The sequence below is a fragment of the Grampus griseus genome, assembly GCF_964374135.1.
Source record: "Grampus griseus genome assembly, chromosome: 1".
In the NCBI taxonomy this organism is placed as follows: domain Eukaryota; kingdom Metazoa; phylum Chordata; class Mammalia; order Artiodactyla; family Delphinidae; genus Grampus; species Grampus griseus.
Window position 1 is genome coordinate 133,748,489 of NC_139017.1, and position 6,000 is coordinate 133,754,488.

A 6,000-nucleotide genomic window follows, 5' to 3' on the forward strand; every position below is an offset into this window, starting at 1 on the left:
TCCCCAGCCGTCAAGAACCATATTCTTCTCCTATATTTTTCTAGGAACCTGATGCCCTGGTGATCCTGGGGCACCCCCTTGATTCTACATCAAGGACCCTGAGGAACTGAATTAGTCATCAGAAGGTTCTTTGATGTACACAGCATCTGAGCAAAGGTAATCAGATAGTCTCCTGGGATATTTCATCCATGCTACAGCAACGTCTAATGAACTCTCGTTGCCCTGCTGCAAACCGCTCAGTTCTGGGGGGACTAGAATACTAGTGCTGAGAAGCCCTGACGGTTTCTTGCTACACAAACGTCCTTCATGTACATCCACTAAAAGACATTGCTCGATGGTTGCTTCATTATTCCTTCAAAAAATTGGGTTACCAGATCATTAAGTTACTGCCTTCTTAGGCTATAGGTTTTCACTAGATACCTGGACAAAATTTGGGCATTTCCCAGATCTCCATGGGACTGTCTGTCCATCAGCTTCTGCTGATGGCAAATCTCTTCCAAGGTGTATTTGATTCATCCTAGATTCATGCTCGGAGGGAGGAATGCCCTCACCTTATGGCAAATCTTGAAAAAAGATAAGCAGGTACCTGGGCTGTTATATAATCGACCACTCCACCAGTTTGGACGCTTACACGGGCCAGTAACAGTAGACACAATTTAAACAAGATCCAGGGCAAATATAGTGGCTCAGCGACATCATCATGGGCTTTCTATCTGTTTCACCATTCTCAGTGTGTCAAAGACGCCCCTTGTGTGGACTCAAGATAGCTTTAGCAGTTCCTGGCATCATAGGTAAACACAATAATCACTAGCAATGCAAGGGTGTTTACTTCCATCTTTCTCTTTTTTATTAGCAAGAGAAACCTCTCCTAGAACCTCCCTACTTCCACCCGAGTAGACTTCCCTTCAGGTCCCATTGGCCCAGAGCAGGTCATATGCCTATACCCAAACTCATCCCTGGCCAGGGAATGGGACCACCATGATTGGCCTACAGTCATGATTCACCCCCTTGGGATCACCTTCTTCGAAGCACATGAGAAAATGAACACCAAAAGTCAATTTAAAAATAAATAAAAATCAAGGCTCTGGTGGCAAAAAATAAGTGAGATGGAGGGTGGCTTTTGGGTGGGAGGATAGTCATCAGTGCTCTCCACCAAATGTTTCCAGGTCTCGTCTTGTACAAGGTAGGGTAGTACTTCCCTGTCTTCTACCTGGAAGTTGGGTGAGAGGCACTGTGACTTGTGTCAGTCAATGAAATGCCAGCAGTGGTAACATCTCTCACATCCAGGTGGGAGCCTTAAGAGTGAGTGTGCAATTCACCATGTTTCCTTTTCCCAGCCGTGGTAACTGTGGAAGCACAGAGATGGAATGTCCATTAACCTGGTCCTTAAATGACGGTGATGTAAATCAGAGTCCCTCCTCACCGCCAGCATCAACAATAGACATTTAACAGAAGCAAAAATTAGACCTTTGTTGTATTAAGACACAGAGAGGAGGGCTTTTTGTTACTGTAGCATTATTTAGCCTTTGCTAACTGCTCCAGCAGGAAACAACCGTGTCTGCCACAAGTATAATAAACAAAAGCCTGTATAATATTCAATACATATGCCATTTACTACATTTCTACTATGTAGCAGGCACTCTGCTGGGAATTACAAGGTAAATGTTAGGGCTCTATTGTATACATGAGAAAATGGAGGTTTCCATCTTGTTCAAGTTCATGGAATAAGTGGCTGGTGGAAGCCCGAGCTGAGTCCAGGTCTTTCTTGACTCAGAAGAGCTAGCTTTGCTCACATATGACCCTGCCCTTGAGTAGTACTGCCACGTGAATTTATATCTCAATGGAGCCTCACAGCCTCCCTGCCACAGACACTGCTATCATTCCATTTTGCGTATGAGGAAACTGAGATTCAGAGAATAAAACTAACTTGTAGAACTTCACAGAACTCAGAAGACACCAGAGCCTTGCTACCCTTCTGACCACATGAAGAATCGAGATATTACAAGTTGGAAGAGAGAATTGAGGTATTAGGAGTTAGCGGAGGCACAGGGATTTTGGAGTCAGGTACCTAGGGGTTCAATCTGTGCTCTGCAGCTCAAACCTGGGAGACATGGATCAAGTTCATGAGTATCGCTGTGTATCAGTTCCTTCCTTTGTAAAAATGAGGCTAGCCATGTCTACCTCAGAGGGTTGTCAGAGGTTCATATATGTAAAACCCTGTATAGAGCAGGCAAGCAATAATTAGCCATTTTTCCCTGTAGATTTGTTAATTGAAGAGGAACTGATCAGGAATTCCACTTCCCCGCCCAAGCCAGTGTGAATGCATACACACACACACACACACCACCCCGGCTGAAATGAAAACGTTTCCCATTAAGATTCAACGACGTCTCGCAGGACCTGCTTCTTGGTCATATAAGGGCTGGCAGGTCCTCTCTGCGGGCTGGAGAAAAGTTTTGTTTCCCCAGCTGCACTCGCAGGGGAATACTCCGCAGGCACGGGCGTTGGGAACCTGTTTGGCTTGGCTCAAAGGCCTGTCAGCACATTCAGGAAGTGAAGTCAGAGAGGGACAGGATTTCAAACAGAGCCAGCTGTACACGAATGCCCGAGCGGGAAAATGCCTTATCCAAGCAGGGTGCCTCTCAGCCTGTGTTGCCCTGGGTGCTGTCAAGCGAGCCTCTGAAGATGGCTCTGGGCCAGGAAAGGAAGAAGCAATCACTGACACCCAGGGAAGGGCCATGACTTCACAGCAAAGTGGCCAGAAGGACTATGTGGGGGTCATCTCAGCCAGTCCCCTGCCATGAGCCGGGGAAGGGCTGAGCCTGGGCTCCCAGAGCTTGCTGGGTGGAGGGGCTAATGTTCATCTCCCTGGAGTCTCAAAGTCAAGGTATGGGAGGGGAGGGGAAGAGAGAAGGAGGACAGCAAAATGAAGGACCAGGTTAGGAGTATTGGGAAGGGAGGGTGAGAAGTGGATGGTGCCTGATAGATGGTACCCCCCAGCCATGTTCCCGTGTCCAGGAAACAGTGCAAAGCTAAGACCTGAATCCTAATTCCAACTCTAACATCTCCCACCTGTGAGTGGGAAGATAGTTAATTTCTCTAAGCCTTTATTTCATCAGCTATGAAATGCAGATAATAACTACTCCCATAGGGCTGTCGTAAGGATTAAATTGGCTAACCTACGTAAAAGGGCTTAGCCTAGTGCTGGCGAATTATAAATGTATCAGTTAGAATTCTATGGTTGCAAGTGACAGAAAATTCCGTTAAAGTCAAAAGACATTTTATTGGAGTATATCATTGAAAAGCTTTAAGTAGAGGTAGCTCTAGACCTGGCTGGATACAGGGCTCAAATGGTATCATGAGGCTTTGATTGCTCTCCATCACTCAGCTTGCTGTGGGAAGAGTTAGCTTCATCCTCAGTCTCCTTTTGATAGTGTCCAGCAGCTCCCATTCTCTGTCTGTAGGAATAAGTAAGATGGCTATAGTAGTTCCTCACATCCTCCCGGGACGGTGTTTCATTGATCTGATTGCGCCTCATATCCATTCCTGAACCAGTCAGGCACAGGACATACTAGATTGGCTGAGGTGTAGGTCAATTGTCCACCTCTAAAACCAAGGTTTTGGGAGTCTCATCAAACTACATGGCCAGGGAAGAAAGTGAGGAGGAGAAGATTTTCAAAGGACAATCAGGACCTATGAAGGAGTAGGTGCTGGAGGTCAAACAGATGATTATTATCTGCTGTTATTATTATCAAATTTTTTCAGTCCAGGATAGAGGGACATCTACTCCACTTCAAAAACCAGGTTGGCATTCGTGATGCACAATTTGATCTCTTCTAACGAGTTGGGAACTCCAGATACAAATCATCAAGAACATGCTTCTTTGGATGGAAAATGCTCAGGGGGGATGTATTCAATGATATAACATATATAAAAATATTCTGTAAAAACAATAGTCATTAGTCTTAGTCACTGTTGTGACGTTCACTGTAAAAAACTTGACCCAGGCCAATTAAAATAGAGAGTTGAAGATTCTCCAAGCAAGATTTTGAAACATCAAGAAGCCCTCTAAGCATATCTACTTCTGGTCTGTGTTTTTCTCCACTCACCTGCTCATTGAACTGTATCAGTATCAGTTTCTACACCAGGATTTCCACAATTCAATAGTTGAAGTAGTAAAAGTAGAAAAGAAAAACTGAAATCAATTATCATCATGACTGAACCCTAAAAAAGGAGAATCCAATATACAATGAAATATTCTTTTTCCTCCCTATAGCGAATCAAAGATCTTTACACCCCAGAACCAGAATGTGAGGAGGATCTCTGAAAATTCTTAGAACTGACTATAAGCATAAGAAGTGAATGATAAATCCAGTGTTGCAAGTAGAAAATACCGAGAGGTTGATGAGTATCTACTGTGTGGCTTAAGCCATGGCTGGGAGGTAATATAGTAACCAGTTCTTGGCATAAATAGTCTTAAAATCTTTCCACCTGAGGAGAGCGGTATGGGATTGAACGATTGTCACTCTCTCAGAAGGCCATGGCTCTATTCATTTACCCCATGTTTATTGAATCCATTCACCTCCTCTATCCAGGCACCTACTAAGCGCTGGAGGTGAGAAGCTGTGTAAAACATGGAGCCTGTTATCAAAAGCAGGTGGATTCAATATATAATTGCCATGACAGAGGTAAATACAGTATACTTTAGGAGCAAGTACCCCACCTAAGGGAATTCAGCAATGGCTTCACTGAGGGGCTGATTTGGAATTGTATCTTAAAAGAGAGGAGTGGGAGTTTGACAGAAAAATAGGGTGATCGTTTTCCAGGAAGAGGGGACATCAGGGACTAAGGTAAGGAGGACTCAGATGGAGCTATTTAGGACTCATCATCAGCTATTTATAGACAAAATGGACAGAATTCCTGACCACTTATTGTCAGGTAAAGAGAAGAGACACCAGACAAATTATTAAACAGATTATCACAATTACTGTATCCAGCCCAGCCCTTTGCAAAGTGCTGCAGAGAAGATGGACAGCAGTGACACTGCATAGACTGGGAAGCCACGATCGGAGGCTTCAGTGGAGGGATGAGCAGGGGCGGGCCTCAGTCAGGGAAGTCAAGGAGGCCTCCCCAGGAAGTGACCTTTAAACTGAGACCTGAAGGAATTAGGCACACGGGTGGGTGGGGAGAGCATTGTTGTCTTGGGCAAGAGTGTGTGTTAGAAGTAAGGAGAAGACCAGTGTGGTTAGAAGGTACCATTCCCTTGTGGGGAGAGGATGGGGGAGGAGGAGGTCACAGGACAGGTGGCTCTAGAAGGGGTGTGGTTAATGCGGCATGTCCGAATATAGCACCCAAACTCCAAGTCTTAAACAATCTGAGAGGCTAGATGATGGTGAACAAAGGGGACCCAGGCTTTATCTGAAAGTCAACACTTCATTCCAAAGGCAGAAGCTCCGATTCCTGGCTACGAGAGACTGATCATGTTATTAGCTGTTTATGAAGCTCTTGTGAAGTGCCCAGGCCCATGGTAAATGCCTTCTGTATTACCTTGTTTCAAGCTCGCAATAGCCTATCAGGTAACTAGCGCAGGCTTGTTCCCAGGTGAGGAAACTGAGACTCTGTGTGCTTACAGAAAATGGCTAAGGCTCCAGGACTGTAAAAGGCAGAGCAGGATTTGGCTCCAAAGTTGTGCCCCTGATCCCTCCATCGAAACGCCTCTAAAGAAAACCAAAAGCATTAGAAATATTGTAAAATTCCAGCAGCTCAGCAATATCACCCTCCCCACATGGTATTTTGACAGATAGTCGGTTTACAATGGTATTCCTTTTCCTTAATGTGGAAGGTGAAGGGGGAACTCCAGGGACCTTTTTATGTTTTCTTTCCCATTTGTATCTGGGCTTTATGCCCCTGCTGTTTCGAATTCCATTTCAAATGAAAAAATAACTAAAAACCACACTGAGCCAAGCTATTTGGATTTAAAACAGACCAGCAGAAACCTGG